The following is a 20580-nucleotide window of genomic DNA, read 5'->3' as shown; positions in this document are numbered from 1 at the left end:
TGAACATGAGATTAGCATTGAATCTTGCTCTTAAATAAACTGGTAAAGATGAAGCACTGGCTGACTGCGCCAAGAGAATAAGGGGGACAGCAACTGATATTGACAGAATCCTGTAGGTACTGGAAGGCCTAGAGTAGAACATTTGATCCCAACCACACAGCAGCTCTGGGGAAAACTGATGGCAGACAATGCAAGCTGCAGTTTGACCCAAGGAGATCCTCCAAGCAGGTGAATGACACTGCAAGTCCCACTGAGGCGACAGAACAATGAATGGAAGAATTGTGCAATGGCATGGATGAAGTTGCACCTGTTAGCAATGAAAACCAGCCTAGCATCTATTGAAACCAAAATGGACACTATTTGCTCCAGGATAGATGTGATGGTGCACAAATTTGGATGTCATACGAATACACGAGGTGGAATGGTGGATATCTACAGTGGAAGATGAATCAGCCTCTTGTGGGCAAAGACTCACCAACTTGGACAAAGTCCTGCGCCTTATAGCGGTGAAGAATGAGAATTTAGAAGCACGATCCCAACGCAATAATCTGTGCATCTTAGGTGTGCCCATAACCACAAACACTGGGAAAATGGACACCCATGTAGAAAAGCTGCTCATCATTCTGTTGGGTGCTGATTCCATGTCTAAGGTTTCAGCATTGAAAGAGCCCACAGATCTCTGACGACGCATCCCCACAGGGCGTACCTGTACGCCCAATCATTGCCAGACTCCTAAACTACAAAGTCTGCAACACTATACTTTGGCTGGCTAGAGAACAACAACCTCTAAACTTTAAGGGTAATGCAATGTCAATTTTTCCAGACTTCACTCTTATGGTACAGGAGGCCCGGAAAACATTTCTTGCTGTAAAACAAAAGCTTCGAGAGGCACAGATCCCCTATGCCATGATTTATCCTGCTAGGCTGCGTATCACTTACAAAGGAAAGGAGCAGGTATTTTTGAATCCTCAGCAGGCCCAGGATTTTCTGCTCCAAAATATTATTGGGCACTCCAAAAATTGTAATAGGGGGTGCCGCCTTGATCTGCCTTGCTTGATTCAGACATGGAATAGCCAGCCACTTTTCTACTCCGCCGGCCCTGATGCAACAGGTCGTCAAAATAATAACTACTCGAAGGCCCTGCCTTATTGAAATTGGATCAATCCTGCCACACCACATAGACTGAGACTATGGGGGTTATTCTAACTTTGGAGGAGTGTTAATCCGTCCCAAAAGTGACGGTAAAGTGACGGATATACCACCAGCCGTATTACGAGTTCCATAGGATATAATGGACTCGTAATACGGCTGGTGGTAAATCCGTCACTTTTCCGTCACTTTTGGGACGGATTAACACCTCCTCCAAAGTTAGAATAACCCCCTATATTTGTAAGGGCCATCATGGAATGCGTGGGATATTTTACCCACCCCCCCATGTATTCTCGAATCTGAGGAATGGAATCACCTGGCTCCTGGAGTTACCCCCTGCTGGTTATACCTATTCTTTTGAGCTGTGTGAATGTATAAGTTTGATGTTTAGTTCAACTGATGAATGTGGGTTGAGAGTGGCAAGCATGACGGAATTGTGATGTCAGAGTGGGAGGGGGGAGGGATTGAGGGAAGTTAAGTGCCATGGCACTGTTTATCAAGGCTTACATAGGTCACATCAGGAACCGCTTGACATAACCCAAGAGGGACAGCACAACATGGTAACAGATAGGATTACCACAGACGAGTCCCAGAGGTGCCTCACTTGGAATGTGCAGGATTTGGGGGATCTGCACAAACGAAGATGAATTTTAGTGTACCTCGACAGGCACAACATACATATAGCCCGAATACAAAAAAAACATATTGCCACTAAGGTAGGAGTGACATTTGCAGCTAGATGGGCCACATGTAGACAGTACTCCGCATATACCTCATATGCTCGTGGGACAGTGATTATTGTCTGGAGGGGGGTACCTTTCTAATTGCTGGGATTGATAAACAATGAAAGGGACATTACACCGTGGCAAACTGCTATGGCCCAAACGCGGATGCCCATGCCTTCTATGATAGGCTGTGGGGGCTGATGGCTGATGTGGCCCCCAACGTCATATTATCGGGTGGGGACTTTAATGTGGCCCTGCATGCTGAAGTTGACAGATCAGGGCCGGGTCAACCTCCGCGCAGTAAGCAGTGAAACATGTTATTGACATTATGGAAGAAAATCATCTGCTTGGTGCGTGGAGGCAGGTCAATCCTGACATTTGTAAGGGTGCATACTATTCGAGTGTACACAACAGCTGGTCCCATATAGACTACTGGTTGGTCCAGAGTGGGTTTGGGGACTTGAATCCGTGGGGTTCAACACCTTGCAAGAACATACTCCAATCACTCACCCGTTCTTCTGGTGCTGGACGTACGAACTGGTACAGTGAATGTACAGACATGCGCACTAAACCTAGAAATAGTACTGGAGGTGCTATTCTGAGAGAAATTGAGCAAGACATTGTAGGATTCCTGGACAGAAACACTGATTCTGTCCCCAAGATTGGCACAGTGTGAGAGGCCCTTGAAGTTACAGTGAGAGGAATCTGCTTGGCCAAATGCTGTGGGGTGGGTTGAAACCTTTGAGCTGATCTCCAGAGATTGGAATTACTTGAATATCTGGAGACCCAAGGTGGTGGAGAGGCGGATCCCGCGACACTGGTAGACATCCAAGAGACCCTTTGGGGATATAAGGAAGTGGCGGAGAGGCGCCTCTATTGAGGTAAATATGCTAAGGCTCATGCCTGTTGGGAGGGAGAAAGGCCGGGACATGCACTGGCCACTATAATCCCTAGGGACCCTGCAGCTAATGACATCCTAAAAATCAGAACACCATAGGGCATAATGCACAGGGACTCAGCAAATATATATGTTTGCATGGGGGAAGGGCAGGGATGAAACATTTGTTGTTTTCCTTTGTAGTTAATGTCTTATTATTGCCTCATGTGTGACCTTACAATGTGACCAACGGAAATGCTAATTGTAAATCTTCCAGCTGTTGCCATTCTTTAATGGGCTTAAGCCAATTTACTATTTTTGTTCTTTTCACTGTAAAATCAATAAAACTATATATGTTCTACAACCCTGGTTAGAATGTGGATTATTTCCACAGTGGCAATGGGCTCATATGTTTCTTCATCTTCAGCTGAGGATGGAATCCCTACCTGGCCTCGTGTGTTACAATTACATCAATCGAGGCCCGCTTCACTTGAAAGGACCGGGGTAGGTGCGGCACGTGCGGGGGACACCTAAAATTTAATATATTTAAGTTTTAACCCCTTCGCTGCCAGGGCTTTACCCCCTCAGGTGCCAAGCCTTTTTTTGGCTATTTGGAGCAGTTCACGCTTAGGCTCTCATAACGTTTTGTCCACATAAGCTACCCATGCCAAATCTCTGTCCTTTTTTTTCAACATCCTAGGGATTCTAGCGGTACCCAGAGTTTGTGGGTTCCCCTGAAGGAGACAACGAAATTAGCCAAAATACAGCAAGAATTTCATTTTTTTTTAAATGGGAAAAAAGGGCTGTAGAAGAAAGCTTTGTTTTTTTTCCTGAAAATGGCATCAAAAAAGGGGTTGCAGTGCTAAAATCATCAGCTTCCCAGCTTTCAGGAACAGGAAGACTTGAATCAGAAAACACAATTTTTCAACATAATTTTGGCATTTTACTGGGACGTAGCCCATTTTTATTAGTTTTTGTTCTTTCAGCTTCCTTTCACTTAGTGACAGAAATGGGTGTGAAACCAATGCTGGATCCCAGACAGCTAAACATTTCCGAAAAGTAAACCAGATTCTGAATTTAGCAAGGGGTCATTTGTGTAGATTCTCAAGGTATTTCTACAGAAAATAACAGCTGAAATAAAAAAATATTGAAATTGAGGTGAAAAAAAACAGCCATTTTTCTCAATGTTTTACTCTGTACATTTTTTCTGCGATGTCAGATTTTTGAAAGCAATATACTCTGACATCAGCTGGACTCTTCTGGTTGCGGGGATATATGGGGCTTATGGGTTTATCAAGAACCCTAGGTACCCAGAGCCGATAAATGAGCTGCACCTTGCAATGGGTTTTCATTTTATACTGGGTATACAGCAATTCATTTGGTGAAATATAAAGAGTGAAAAATAGGTATCAAGAAAACCTTTATATTTTCAAAATGGACTCAAGATAAGGGGATGAGGAGCAGTGGTTATTTGCGCATCTCCGATTTCCGGGGTGCCCATACTAGCAGGTGAATGACAGGGCATTTCTCAAATAGACGTCTCTTTTACACACTGTCTTACATTTGGAATGAAAAAATGTAGAAAAAGACAAGGGGCAATAACACTTGTTCTGCTATTCTGTGTTCCCCCAAGTCTCCCAATAAAAATGGTACCTCACTTGCGTGGGTAGGCCTAATGCCTGAGACAGGAAACCCAACATGGACACATTACATTTTTACACTGAAATCTGATGTGTTTTTTGGAAAGTGCCTAGCTGGGATTTTGGCCTCTAGCTCAGCACCTAGGGAAACCTACCAAACTTGTGCTTTTTTTAAAAAGTAGACACCTAGGGAAATCCAAGAAGGCGCTTGTGGGGCTCTCACCAGGTTCTGTTACCCAGAATACTTTGCAAACTTCACAAATTGGCTAAAAAAACGCTTTTTCCTTACATTTTGGTGACAGAAAGTTCTGGAATCTGAGATGAGCCACAAATGTCCTTCAACCCAGCGTTCCCTCAAGTCTCCCGATACAAATGGTACCTCACTTGTGTGGTAGGCTTCGTGCCCGAGATAGGAAATGCCCCAAAACACAACATGGACACATTTTCCCAAAGAAAACAGAGCTGTTTTTTGTAAAGTGCCTAGATGTGGATTTTGGCCTCTAGCTCAGCCAGCACCCGGGGAAACCTACCAAATCTGTGCATTTTTTAATACTGGACACCTAGGTGAATCCAGGATGGGGTGACTTGTGGGGCTCTTACCAGGTTCTGTTACCCAGAATCCTTTGCAAACCTCAAAATGTGGCCAAAAAACACTTTTTTCTCACATTTGGGTGACAGAAAGTTCAGGAATCTGAGAGGAGTCACAAATTTCCTTCCACCCAGAGTTTGCCCAAGTCTCCTGATAAAAATCGTATCTCACTTGTGTGGGTAGGCCTGGTGCCCGTGAAAGGAAATGCCCCAAAACACTATGTGGACACATCAAAATGATCAATTATTAAACTACCTGCTTTTGCGGGGGCTGCATTTTTGGCCCTGGGCTCATCAGCCTTATAGGGAAACCTACCAAACCCAAACATTTCTGAAAACTAGACACCCGAGGAAATCCAGGTAGGTGTGACTTGCGTGGATCCCCCAATGTTTTCTTACCTAGAATCCTCAGCAAACCTTAAATTTAGCTACAAAATCAAATTTTTCCCACATTTGTGTGTGATCACCGCACTGGGACAAATTTCCTACCACCCAACTTTCCCCTCAGTCTCCTGGTAAAAATGATACCATACTTGTGTAGGTGGGCCAAGTGCCTGTGACAGGGAGGGGCCAAAAACATGTTGAAATTGAGGGGGAACCAAAGCGGGTCCAAATGGGCAGTTTGAAAAAAAACATTTTTAGGCTGACAAGTGCAGCAGAATTTTTATCGGTATAGATTAGACAATGCTGGATAGTAAGAATTTTCTGGATTCCTGCAGGTTCTGGAAGGTTCCATCACAAAAATGTGGGAAAAATGTGTGATTTCCAGAAAAGTTGGCGGATTGCAGGGCATTGTGGGTAAGAAAATGGTGCGGGGTGCATGTGAAGCACACCACCCTCGAATCACCCAGATGTTTGGTTTTCAGATGTGTGTAGGTCTTGTGGATTTTTCTACATGGCAACGTCCCAAAGTCCAAAAAGTGCAGCCCTCACCATTCCAAGTGGGACGATTTTGAGACTTAGCCAAGCTCTCATGGCCCAAATGTAAAACCAAATCCCAAAATAATCAGATGTACTCTTGCTCGCCATGGGATAAGATGTTTTAGTGTGCGTGGGAGAGCTGAAAAACTATTACCCCCTTCAGTTGGGGTGGGGGCATAACTAGCCCATACTGGTTGGTAGCCACTACCCCACTCTTTTTGTTTTATTTTATTCCCTGGCATCTAGTAGACTTTTCTTCAGGATCGGGGTTAATTGCCCCATCTGCCCACTGGTGGGCAGAACAACTTTGGCCCCATTTATTCGGGGTGAGGGTATGGCCATAACCCAACCCTCTTATTTTGAATAAAAAATCTTCCCTGTTCTTAGGTGGGCTTTCCAAAAATAGGCCGATCAGCCCTCAAGGGGGGCAGATATGGCCAACAGTAATGTGCCCCCATGGGGAGCGACCCTTGCCCAAGGGGCTGCTCCCAAACAAAACCCACACATACACACACACCAATCCCTGGTGCCTAGGTGGTTTCTGTCCCCCTGGGGCAGATTGGCCTACAGGCCGAAATGGCCTAAAGACAATTTTCCCCCCAGGGGAGTGACCCAAAACAAAAAAAATAAATCCCTGGTGTCTAGGGTTTTCTGTCCCCCCTCCCCGGGGGCAGATCGGCCTAATTACAATAGGCCGGGCAGAAATGGCCTACAACAAATTCCCTACACCCAGGGGAGTGACCCTTGACTAAGAAATGTTGAGAGAGACATGAAAGGAAAAGAAAGGTCTTTCCTTTCCTTTCATGCCTCTCCCACCCCACCTCCCGGTCAGAAGAGAAATGATTTAGCATTTCTCTTACGGGATCGTGCTTGATCGGAGATGACCTCTGATGAGGTCAGTGCCGGATTTGCACGCTGACATCATCAGACATCATGGGGGGGTGGAAGGGGAAGCGATTCCCTTAGGCCCGTGGGGGGAGCGCTAGTGCTCCCCCCTTGGGCCCGGTGCAGGGCGAGCTGGTCTCGTCCCCGGCACACGGGAACCATGTGCGAGGACGAGACCAGCTCGTACCAGGCACCATACGGGTTGAAAAGAAACACTTACCTTTTTGACGCGGTCCCGCGCTGTGCTCCTCTTCCCTGCTGGCTGCAGGCACAGGTTCCCAGTCTGCCTTGCGGCCAGTCTTGATGCTCCTCAAGGCAGAGTCAGGATAGGCTGGGAGCAACCAGCCATGGTGGTCCGAGGCAGACTGGGAGCGTGTGTAGGCTCTCTCCAGCCCAGCAACATAGTTGCTGGGCTGGAGAGAGCCTACAGTGTATGTTTGTTTGGCCGGCCATAGACTGCCGGCCAAACACACATGCACTCTGAGGAGGAGTGCTAGGGGAGTGCTGAACACTCCCCAAGCACTCCCCCTCAGAGCACATCACCCCTGTCGCCCCACCTCTTTACAAGGAAAATATAACAAACACTGTTTGTCATCATTTCCTTGTAAAGGTTTTGCAGCTGCCTTTGCTGGGGGGGGGTGACGCTCCTCCGCCCTCATGGAGAAGCCGCTCCTGAATTACATGCAGTTATTTTAGGCAAATTGTATAGCTTGTCCATTAGGTCAGAAAGGCTGTTAACAGTGGCTGATTGTGAATATGCAGGAAGTGACTGTATATAAATATTTAAAATGGCTATGTGTTTAGTTTCTAATGGAGGACTAGTAATGACTATACCACGTATATCTCTGCTGTCTGGCCTGAGTTTCTTAAAACTTGCAGACTGGTCCATCCTTATCCAGATCAGCAATCCACCACAGGCGCTGCCTGCTTGTGATGGTAAATAGTTAGATGAAAAGAATATGTACACCGACCAAATGCAGGCTTTGTAGCCTACGTTTCCTGCAGTAGCACCATATGGTGTTGGTCTATAAAGGAGCCCCATTCTGGATCATTTAGTGTAGCCCCTACCCCTCCTACATTCCAGGATAGGTGTTTATGATGTTACATGAGGCAGTATTCTGCTCATTTGCATAGCTACTTGTGATGCTTCTCCTCATCGCCTCTTCCTCATGACCTTGTGCTTTGTACAGCAGTAGATTCCTCTTTCCCCTTTTATCGTGTGCTACATAATTCCTTTAAGCATTAAAATATGGTATGGATCCTGGCATCACTAACTGAGGTGCAGATAGTGTGGCACTCTTCATTTGACTACAATATTGTCAATCAACCTCCAGAAGGGAATCTGATGAAACTGATAGCCTGAGGGCTGCCTGTGGGTGGATGGATGCTTTGGGGTTTCTCCTGGAACAGATATCTGGTATAAACTGTGGGGGATTTGTCTTCAGTATTATTAGCGAACCTGTTTCCGGGCTTAATCTGTGTTCAAGTGCTATTTGGCATTCAACCAGCTCATGGTTTACAAGATGAAGCCCAACGAGGTCAAGAGTGCATGTCTATTGGTGAAGCACAGAGCTCTTACTATATCCTCCCTTATGATTGACCTGCACCCTCTCACTTTCCTTAGCCAATGTAATCATTTGTGGATCAATGAATCCTGTATTCCCCTAGTGGATGGAGCAAGGTTTGGTACAGTAACCATAAATATGTTATGATGTTTAGCAATAACCTTTCTGGGCATGGTTTTTACTTTTGCATGTGCACTCTGTAAATGCCTGTTCATGGAGGTATGTCCTGGTGAACTTATAGCCATATGTGGTTGAATGTGGTTCCCTCCAGGCCTTACGGATGCTCTTGAAGTAACACCCAGACGCACATGAGATGACTGAGTATACCTGCCTGTACTATTTTTAGCTAGTATATTTACATTTTGGTTCTGTACTGGTGGATGTAGTAATGTCCTATTGTGGATGATAGTATCTGGGTGGTTTTCTAAGCTGGGGCATGGAGAATCATCTTTCCTTTTATCCTGTTGGGCACTGCCGGATAAATTCAGTAGCAGAATTGTTAGATTGTCTATTTTGTTGCTAAGTGTTTTGGACAACATTCCAATGCAGTCCCTTAGACTAACTAACCCATTTTCCAGCTTGGCTAGTTGTTGTGAACTTACATTTTCATTGTTTTGACCTGAGGAATTATTAGTCAAGCCGTGTTGCTGCATATGCTATGGTGTATGTACCTCCATGGCCCCCAAAATTTCAAAATGAATACTGCTTTTAATAGCCTCAGTGGATGCTACGATGTCCTCCACCCTTATGGGCTGAAGTTGCTGGCTAAGCAGCTAGGCTGCGTGCAAGGCTCAAGTTTGCATCAATGTTTGTCTCAGCATTGATATGTGATCCGGCACTAGTCGTGGCCAGTTTCCTAAAGAAGGATTTGATGTTACTTTTTTACCCTTCCCTAATTTTTCCCTTTTCGACTTTCTTGCCAGGAGTTCCTCGGCCTCCTCAGTCAGCACATTTATTTAGTCCCAGGTACAATTTTCTGATGCATCTCTTAGCAACTTGTTTGCTTTCCCCAGCTCAGATGGCTTGCCGTTAGCCTTTCATTTCCCCATTGTAACAGAGATTGATACAGCTCCCGTATAGGTTCCTCCAGCTATGTATTGCTTTTTAGCAAGGAATTAACCTTGCACAAGGGGTTTAAGGAGGCAGTTTTAAGGGGAAGCTACACTGTAACAGTGATAATAATAACACAGATCGAAATGGAAGGGTCAGTGTGAGTCTAAATATGTCAGTTAAATGCAGTAGCTATATACTTTGTATCCAAATGGGGCCCTGTGCTTCCAGATCACCCAATGTCAAGATGAAAAAGACACACAAAGGTGATTGAAGGTGACAACAAATACCCAAATCCCACCGCATTGTGACTCAGCCTAGATAACAATCTATATTAAACTGAAGGAAATCATTTAGTAAGGAGAAGGCAAGAAAAGTACAGTAATACAATGAGTAGTGCAATAGGTCTGGGGTGTTATAGTGAATCTGGTAATTGCCCCTCCAAAAGCCACTTGAAGGGACCCCTCCTCCAGACAACAGGGCCACCTCATCCTTAAATATTACAGCTAGTGACAAAAACAGATTTTTAATTTGATGTCTTTCAGCTGGTGATATTTTATACCTCAGCCCCGAGTCGCTGGGGACCGTTCAGGTCACACTGAGGAGGAATATGAGGCCTGGTTGCCAGATTAATCAATATATCTATGTTAATGCGCCGTTAGCCAGGCCTCTGTCTAAGCCTTGTCTCAGTTAATAATTGCAGAGGTGATTCCTAGCACTTCCCGTTGTACAGGGCCTCCCCCTTACAGTTAGGTGCCAAGCAAAGTAGTGTCACAGATAGATCCAATAACAAAACAGAATCTTACTGCATTTATTACTAAATAATCAGTGTTTGAGGAAGGGACCATGGGGGGGGGGGGTCCTGCTCTGCCTAGTCCAACTGTGGAGGGGTGCAGACAGGCCTGGTTTTTTCCCGGTCCTTGCCCAGACATGCAGCCAGATGTGTCCCACATGTGTCCTGTGCTGCGGAGAATTGATGACACTTTAATAGCGCTTGGCAGATGTGGCGTGCAGTGCTGTCAGTCCCTTCTCTGGACAGCGAAGTTCGTCCTGTGTGACGAAGTCCCACCCCAGCACTAGCCCCAACAAACAACTCGCGTCCAGCACTGTGGGGAATTGATGCCACCTACAAATTTCTTTCCTGGAACATTCAAGGCATGTACACAATGTCAAAACATTATAAAGTGTTTTCAAATTTGAACAGAAGGGGCTTCCACATAGTACTTCTGCAGGAAATACACCTAATGGCCAATGAAGCGCTACAGTGCCAATAGAGAGGCCGGGCATATTACACAACTTACTCGGCTTACACCAGTAGTACACTAGTATGGATCCAAGTGTGGATACCATTCCAGCACACAGGAGAGCTACTTGACCCAGAGATCAGATATGTCCTAGTGACAGGCATCCTGGAGGGCCAGGACATAGTGATTGTGAACATATATGCACTGAATATAGACCAGTGGGCTTTCCTCAGAGGCCTGTCGGGCCCCTTGGCCCCTCATCTTGCCCACCCAACCCTAATGACAGGGAATTTTAACTGCATAGCAGACCCCAAGATGGATCAATCACACCCTCCAATATGGGGATTCTAGAAATTCAGAGTAGCCTGTACTTTTGCAGAGAGACAAACTAGGTGGGGACTAATTGACACCTGGATGTAAACACACCTAGAGGCCTGAGATTACTCCTTCTTCTCTAGTTTACATGAGGCCGATATATGCTTAGATGCATTCCTCTCTACCACTGATGCTCCTGGCTTGGTTTATAACACAGAGTACTTGGCCCGCACAAACTCAGACCACAACCCTGTACTCTGCACCTGAGATGGGCATGACCCAGACCCTGCATCCCAGCCTGGAGGTTGAAACCCAAATCATGGCTAAATGAATCGGGATCAGAGGCACATTGCTGAGGGAGATGCAGGATGTGGAGCGAGGATTGTGTGAAGTAGAAACCCATACTGGTCAACCAGAATTAAAACAAGCCATCTTAGCCACTAAGGAGAAAGTAGCAGCTCAAGTTGAATGGCTCAGGTGCTTTGATTGTGGACAATGTATGGAGCTGAACAGGATCGAACCAGATACCTGCTAGTCTGGTTGGTTAACCCAGTGGAACAAGGATCAACTATAGTTGTAATTGAGGCAGAAGGGGGAACCGGATATATAGCCAAGAAGGTATCAATAAACACTTTTATCAGTATTACTCGGATTTGTACAAGAGTGCCACGCTGCACAATGGCAAATGAAATATGAGCTTTCCTGACATCGTTGCCCATCCTGTGCCTCACAGAAAAGGAAGTGGAGGAGCTAGGTAAGGGCTTCATTCCACAGTAGGTAAAGGCAACAATTAAGAGCTTACTGCATGGTAAAACACCTGGGACAAACCAGATTCAGGTCGAGTTTTATGCAGCTTATTCTGAGGCGGGTAGATACTGCCTTTATAAGTATGAAGACGGCCTTCGCTCTGACTGCTGGTGTCCCTCTATTAGTTACGGCCTAGGGGCGTTCCCAGCTCTCTGCACCACCCAATTTTAGGAGTTCTGCATGCGCCTCTTTGGAGTGATGGTGCCCTCTAGACGTCTCTCTTCAGGCAGGACCCGGTACTGGGGGACTACTAGTAGTGCACTTATGGCTCGGTCCCTGGTCCACAGTCGTGTGCGTTGATGACCATGTACACATATGGAGGTCTACCTTCCTTCTATGTAATATGGCAGGTATGCATGTTCTAGGTATAATGAGACTCCTAACTGCACATACACTTTGGCAACTCTCCTGCCATCCCTGCAGCACAAAATGGTCCCAGTGTGGGTGCCCTACTGCCGATTGCAACTTGGAGCACTGCAACCGCAGACTACGACGACTGGGGCACCATCTGATATGTGCACTGTTTGGGGGCCAATAAGTACAGAGCATTTATGGAGGTGGCCTCCGTGCTGTGCTCCTCTCTGCAGCTGTGTAGATTACTCACCCCCGACACCAGCTCTCTCCTCTTGCAGGTCTGTAATGGCAGCACTCAGGGTATGTCAGACCGGTATGTTTCCTCTCTGCTGCACAATATAGACCACTGAGCAACCGCCTCACTCACTTACATAGCCCAAAGAGTCATGGCACAGCAGATCTTGGCTGGGGCCCATCTCCAGCTTCATGGTGCTACATTGCCACCATCTTGGATCCGTGACTGTGCGGCTCTGCTGTATCACAGTGGCGGGTGCTAATATCCCCTTGTTTTCTCCAGCTGTCTCTCAAATGGGCCCCTCGGACCTCAGAGACTGCTCTATTGTGAGTCAAAGTCCCCTGGGTCGATTTATTATTTCAGGATGGCACTGGATGGGGCCTCATTGGCTGGAGCTCTGTTCTTTGCTATCTACTCCATTGGTTCCAGCGCATGCCCCCACCAAAATAATACCCTTGTAGTACTCTTCTGAAGTTTTCTTACGTGCCTTTATAAACTTGTCCCAAAATATCTAAATGGGAATATCCATGGAATCTTTGTCTATAGTTAGTGCAGACAGAAAGGACTGTGTTCTCTTTGCCCCTTTACTAATAGAGAGTTGGAAGTTATGGGTGTGATTCACAAAGGCATGTCACAGTACATACAACAGTACTCATGTAGTAGTATTTCCTGCAGGCTTAAATGCTCTTGTGAATTGGTCCTCCAATGTCTCAACAAATTCTTGAAACATTAGTTCTTTCCCTCAAGTAGTTATTCAGTCACATACTTGCTGCTCTAATGATGTATAATATTTTTGCAATATAACACCTTATGATAATACTCCAGTTTATAGTAGAGTGCATGTGTTGAACAAATTGGGAATCAACTTCATAGAAGTGTACAGTTCACTTCTGTGATATTTCACAAAAAACTCACTCTTTTCTGTGTCTTGTCATGGAGTAAAATGTGTAAGAAAGCATTTGCAGACCAGTTAACATTACTGGATTCAAGTAACTATTTGCACAGAGAATGTTGTACACAAAATTGAATGCCTTGACTCCATGTTGAGGGTGAATTTATGGAATGAGATTCATACTCACTGACATCCATCTTGCTTACCTCATCAATATTCTTTTGGTGTGAGGCAATTTTCTTGAGTAATGCTGCACTTTGGCGTTTGATGGTTTCAGCCGCTACACAAGGTTCAAGGACCAGGCGATTGGCTTGCTGTGAAAAGAAACAGTCGATGAGATGCACACTTAAGTGTTGTGTTTTCTATTTCAGTAACCATTCAGAAAATTTGGTAAAGAAAGAGACTGACCTATTTAATATCAGCGTGGACAATCACAATAGGGAATTAATTGCTAAAATCAGACTTTATAAGGAAATCTACAATTATCACATAAGTTAACAAATCAAACCAAGAAAATTCTTCACGCTCAACGGCCTTCTGAAAAAATATTCATCACTCATGAAACACACATTTGGATAGAAACATACACCCCTCACCACCACCACCACACACGCCATACAATCCCCCCAATCTCGTCAACTGGTCAAGAAACATCAAAGAAGAATAAATAAGCTTCTCCTTGACCAGTCCCTCAAAAGGTGAATGTTTTATGGAACTAGTGCATTCATCAGAATGTAAGATATTGGAAGGGCCAAGCTGCATCTGAAACATACATGCTCCATGTATGAAAACGTTTAAAAACTCCTCAGGACATAAAAAAATGAGTGTGACTTGGAAATCCCGGTACAGTTGAAGGAACTCTATTGTGTAAGAGCAAACCTTAGACTAATTTCACTCTAGCATCATAACCATAAGCATCAGAAACTGCTGTCATGGCCATAATGACGTCTGAACTGTATTGATCTCAGGTTTAACGCTGAAACACATTGCAATAGTACTGCTTACAGCAGGAGTCCATTGATAAGCTGAGGTGAGGGAATGTGAGAAAGTAGCCTCTTTCTAGCCTTGTTACCCCCACTTTTGGCCTGTTTGTGAGTGTATGTCAGGGTGTTTTCACTGTCTCACTGGGATCCTGCTAGCCAGGGCCCAGTGCTCATAGTGAAAACCCTATGTTTTCAGTATGTTTGTTATGTGTCACTGGGACCCTGCTAGTCAGGACCCCAGTGCTCATAAGTTTGTGGCCTATATGTATGTGTTCCCTGTGTAGTGCCTAACTGTCTCACTGAGGCTCTGCTAATCAGAACCTCAGTGGTTATGCTCTCTCATTTCTTTCAAATTGTCACTAACAGGCTAGTGACCAATTTTACCAATTTACATTGGCTTACTGGAACACCCTTATAATTCCCTAGTATATGGTACTAAGGTACCCAGGGTATTGGGGTTCCAGGAGATCCCTATGGGCTGCAGCATTTCTTTTGCCACCCATAGGGAGCTCTGACAATTCTTACACAGGCCTGCCACTGCAGCCTGAGTGAAATAACGTCCACGTTATTTCACAGCCATTTTACACTGCACTTAAGTAACTTATAAGTCACCTATATGTCTAACCTTTACCTGGTAAAGGTTAGGTGCAAAGTTACTTAGTGTGGGGGCACCCTGGCACTAGCCAAGGTGCCCCCACATTGTTCAGAGCCAATTCCCTGAACTTTGTGAGTGCGGGGACACCATTACACGCGTGCACTACATATAGGTCAATACCTATATGTAGCTTCACAATGGTAACTCCGAATATGGCCATGTAACATGTCTAAGATCATGGAATTGCCCCCTCTATGCCATCCTGGCATTGTTGGCACAATTCGATGATCCCAGTGGTCTGTAGCACAGACCCTGGTACTGCCAAACTGCCCTTCCTGGGGTTTCACTGCAGCTGCTGCTGCTGCCAACCCCTCAGACAGGCATCTGCCCTCCTGGGGTCCAGCCAGGCCTGGCCCAGGATGGCAGAACAAAGAACTTCCTCTGAGAGAGGGTGTGACACCCTCTCCCTTTGGAAAATGGTGTGAAGGCAGGGAAGGAGTAGCCTCCCCCAGCCTCTGGAAATGCTTTGTTGGGCACAGATGTGCCCAATTCTGCATAAGCCAGTCTACACCGGTTCAGGGGACCCCTTAGCCCTGCTCTGGCGCGAAACTGGACAAAGGAAAGGGGAGTGACCACTCCCCTGACCTGCACCTCCCCTGGGAGGTGTCCAGAGCTCCTCCAGTGTGCTCCAGACCTCTGCCATCTTGGAAACAGAGGTGCTGCTGGCACACTGGACTGCTCTGAGTGGCCAGTGCCACCAGGTGACGTCAGAGACTCCTTGTGATAGGCTCCTTCAGGTGTTGCTAGCCTATCCTCTCTCCTAGGTAGCCAAACCCTCTTTTCTGGCTATTTAGGGTCTCTGTCTCTGGGGAAACTTTAGATAACGAATGCAAGAGCTCAGCCGAGTTCCTCTGCATCTCTCTCTTCACCTTCTGCCAAGGAATCGACTGCTGACCGCGCTGGAAGCCTGCAAAACTGCAACATAGTAGCAAAGACGACTACTGCAACTCTGTAACGCTGATCCTGCCGCCTTCTCGACTGTTTTCCTGCTTGTGCATGCTGTGGGGGTAGTCTGCCTCCTCTCTGCACCAGAAGCTCCGAAGAAATCTCCCGTGGGTCGACGGAATCTTCCCCCTGCAACCGCAGGCACCAAAAAGCTGCATTACAGGTCCCTTGGGTCTCCTCTCAGCACGACGAGCGAGGTCCCTCGAATCCAGCGACTCTGTCCAAGTGACCCCCACAGTTAAGTGACTCTTCAGTCCAAGTTTGGTGGAGGTAAGTCCTTGCCTCACCTCGCTGGGCTGCATTGCTGGGAACCGCGACTTTTGCAGCTACTCCGGCCCCTGTGCACTTCCGGCAGAAATCCTTTGTGCACAGCCAAGCCTGGGTCCACGGCACTCTAACCTGCATTGCACGACGTTCTAAGTTGGTCTCCGGCGACGTGGGACTCCTTTGTGCGACTTCGGGTGAGCACCGTTTCACGCATCCTCGTAGTGCCTGTTTCTGGCACTTCTCCGGGTGCTACCTGCTGCTGAGAGGGATCCTTGTCTTGCTCGACGTCCCCTCTCTCTCCTGGTCCAATTTGCGACCTCCTGGTCCCTCCAGGGCCACAGCAGCATCCCAAAACGCTAACCGGATGATTTGCAGCTAGCAAGGCTTGTTGGCGTTCTTTTGGCGGGAAAACACTTCTGCACGATTTTCCACGGCGAGAGGGATCCGTCCACCAAAGGGGAAGTCTCTAGCTCTTTTTGTTCCTGCAGAAACCTCAGCTTCTTCTATCCAGTAGAAGCTTCTTTGCACCCGCAGCTGGCATTTCCTGGGCATCTGCCCATCTCCGACTTGCTTGTGACTTTTGGACTTGCTCCCCTTGTTCCACAGGTACCCTATATTGGAAATCCACAGTTGTTGCATTGTTGGTTTGTGTCTTTCCTGCATTATTCCTCTAACACGACTTCTTTGTCCTTAGGGGAACTTCAGTGCACTTTGCACTCACTTTTCAGGGTCTTGGGGAGGGTTATTTTTCTAACTCTCACTATTTTCTAATAGTCCCAGCGACCCTCTACAAGGTCACATAGGTTTGGGGTCCATTCGTGGTTCGCATTCCACTTTTGGAGTATATGGTTTGTGTTGCCCCTATCCCTATGTTTCCCCATTGCATCCTATTGTAACTATACATTGTTTGCACTGTTTTCTAAGACTATACTGCATATTTTTGCTATTGTGTATATACAGGGAGTGCAGAATTATTAGGCAAATGAGTATTTTGACCACATCATCCTCTTTATGCATGTTGTCTTACTCCAAGCTGTATAGGCTCGAAAGCCTACTACCAATTAAGCATATTAGGTGATGTGCATCTCTGTAATGAGAAGGGGTGTGGTCTAATGACATCAACACCCTATATCAGGTGTGCATAATTATTAGGCAACTTCCTTTCCTTTGGCAAAATGGGTCAAAAGAAGGACTTGACAGGCTCAGAAAAGTCAAAAATAGTGAGATATCTTGCAGAGGGATGCAGCACTCTTAAAATTGCAAAGCTTCTGAAGCGTGATCATCGAACAATCAAGCGTTTCATTCAAAATAGTCAACAGGGTCGCAAGAAGCGTGTGGAAAAACCAAGGCGCAAAATAACTGCCCATGAACTGAGAAAAGTCAAGCGTGCAGCTGCCACGATGCCACTTGCCACCAGTTTGGCCATATTTCAGAGCTGCAACATCACTGGAGTGCCCAAAAGCACAAGGTGTGCAATACTCAGAGACATGGCCAAGGTAAGAAAGGCTGAAAGACGACCACCACTGAACAAGACACACAAGCTGAAACGTCAAGACTGGGCCAAGAAATATCTCAAGACTGATTTTTCTAAGGTTTTATGGACTGATGAAATGAGAGTGAGTCTTGATGGGCCAGATGGATGGGCCCGTGGCTGGATTGGTAAAGGGCAGAGAGCTCCAGTCCGACTCAGACGCCAGCAAGGTGGAGGTGGAGTACTGGTTTGGGCTGGTATCATCAAAGATGAGCTTGTGGGGCCTTTTCGGGTTGAGGATGGAGTCAAGCTCAACTCCCAGTCCTACTGCCAGTTCCTGGAAGACACCTTCTTCAAGCAGTGGTACAGGAAGAAGTCTGCATCCTTCAAGAAAAACATGATTCTCATGCAGGACAATGCTCCATCACACGCGTCCAAGTACTCCACAGCGTGGCTGGCAAGAAAGGGTATAAAAGAAGGAAATCTAATGACAAGGCCTCCCTGTTCACCTGATCTGAACCCCATTGAGAACCTGTGGCCCATCATCAAATGTGAGATTTACAAGGAGGGAAAACAGTACACCTCTCTGAACAGTGTCTGGGAGGCTGTGGTTGCTGCTGCACGCAATGTTGATGGTGAACAGATCAAAACACTGACAGAATCCATGGATGGCAGGCTTTTGAGTGTCCTTGCAAAGAAAGGTGGCTATATTGGTCACTGATTTGTTTTTGTTTTGTTTTTGAATGTCAGAAATGTATATTTGTGAATGTTGAGATGTTATATTGGTTTCGCTGGTAATAATAAATAATTGAAATGGGTATATATTTTTTTTTGTTAAGTTGCCTAATAATTATGCACAGTAATAGTCACCTGCACACACAGATATCCCCCTAACATAGCTAAAACTAAAAACAAACTAAAAACTACTTCCAAAAATATTCAGCTTTGATATTAATGAGTTTTTTGGGTTCATTGAGAACATGGTTGTTGTTCAATAATAAAATTAATCCTCAAAAATACAACTTGCCTAATAATTCTGCACTCCCTGTATATCTTGTGTATATTTCCTATCCTCTCACTGAGGGTACACTCTAAGATACTTTGGCATATTGTCATAAAAATAAAGTACCTTTATTTTTAGTATAACTGTGTATTGTGTTTGCTTATGATATTGTGCATATGACACTAAGTGGTACTGTAGTAGCTTCACACGTCTCCTAGTTCAGCCTAAGCTGCTCTGCTAAGCCACCATTATCTATCAGCCTAAGCTGCTAGACACCCTATACACTAATAAGGGATAACTGGGCCTGGTGCAAGGTGCAAGTACCCCTAGGTACTCACTACAAGCCAGTCCAGCCTCCTACAGGGAACAGCTTCATAACTGCTCCAGTAAAGCCAATTAATTCACCTGAGAGAAATGTGAATGACATTAAAACTTCTAGGCAGTTGTAATAACGTACTTTCATATTCTTGTGAAATGGAGGGTGGCACACAAATATCACACCCTTTTCCAGAGAGAGGCTTCCAACGAGGTCTGGCACAGGGCCCAGTTTAAGAAAAATATTACTGTTTAATAATAGCACATACCATAGTGCTTCATAACCACTGAAGGCTGGGTTTTGAAGTGCCTCGTAATTCCAGTGCATGGAGAAACAAATGTTTCTCACCCTATCGGAATGACAAATTTTGCATTTGTCATACTACCATTATAGTATCAGCAGGTGTTTCGCTGGGGAAAATCTGGTAAAATGTGCTCTTAGAAAACAGCCAGGTAATGTGGAAAACTTAGGGAATTCTTTGTGGAAGCACCAATTCCTGACCTCTCATTCATGAGCCCAACATTCTGAATGGCCAGCAATCTGGCATCTCATAAAAAAACAATATTTTCTGGTGTGGGAGTACATTGCAGAATGGCTGCATAACGTGTGATCAGACCTTAAGTATCAGAGCTAGAGATCAATTAATTTAATCCAGACTGTAGAGGCTAGTTATAGGTCATTCTCTTTTTGGTTAGAGCAGGCCTTGATGGCACCTTTCTTAATTATTTGGCAAACATTTCTCAGAAGCCAGAGTCATCTTTAGCCCAGGATGAGGGAACTCAAAATAATGTGTTAGACCTGGCATCCTTGATGTGGTTTCCCCTGTCTTTTTGCTTCTGGTTCCTGAGTTTTTGACTGTGTGCTGGACTTCATTTATGCTGGTTTTGGTACTCTAAGAACTTTACCACTGCTGACCAGGGCTAAAGTGCAAGTGCTCTCTGTGTAAATTGTATTGGTGATTGGCTTTTCCATGATTGGCATATTTGATTTACTGGTAAGTCCATAATAAAGTGCACTAGAGGTGCTCAGGGTCTATAAATCAAATACTACTAGTGGGCCTGCAGCACTGATTTTGCCACCAACATCAGGAGTATCCCTGTAAACATGGCTTAGACCTGCCACTAAGGTGTCTGTGTGTGCAGTTTTAAACTGCAAATTTGACCTGGCAAGTGTACCCACTTGTCAGGCCCAAACATTCCCTCTTACTACATGTATGTCACTCCTAAGGTAGGCCGTGGGCAGGGTGCAGTGTATTTAAAAGGTAGGACATGTACTGGTGTGTTTTACATGTCCTGATAGTGAAATACTGCCAATTTGTTTTTCTCTATTGCATGGTCTACCTTTCTCATAGGATAACACGGGGACTGCCTTTAAATATCTTTTAAGTGCGGTTTTCCATTCGGAGCAGATAGAGATCTAGAGTTTTGGATCTCTGAACTCACAATTTAAAAATACATATTTTGGTAAAGATGGTTTCTAGATTGCCACTTTTAGATAGTGATTGCTTAACCATTCTGTGCCGCTTCCTCCTGGTGGAATCCATGTCTGGGTCAGCTGATTGTGAATTCCCCATAGAAAGTGACACAAAGGGAGCTGGGGAGTGTCCTGCATATTCTGATGAGTCTCCTGGGCTAGAGGGGGAAGGGAGGAGCTCACACCTGCACCTGAGTTTTCTTTGTCTGTCCTCACAAAG

Source organism: Pleurodeles waltl, chromosome 10 (genome assembly GCF_031143425.1).
Source record: "Pleurodeles waltl isolate 20211129_DDA chromosome 10, aPleWal1.hap1.20221129, whole genome shotgun sequence".
Taxonomy (NCBI): Eukaryota; Metazoa; Chordata; class Amphibia; order Caudata; family Salamandridae; genus Pleurodeles; species Pleurodeles waltl.
The sequence above is the reverse complement of the archived record's forward strand: the minus strand, read 5'-3'. Positions refer to the sequence as shown.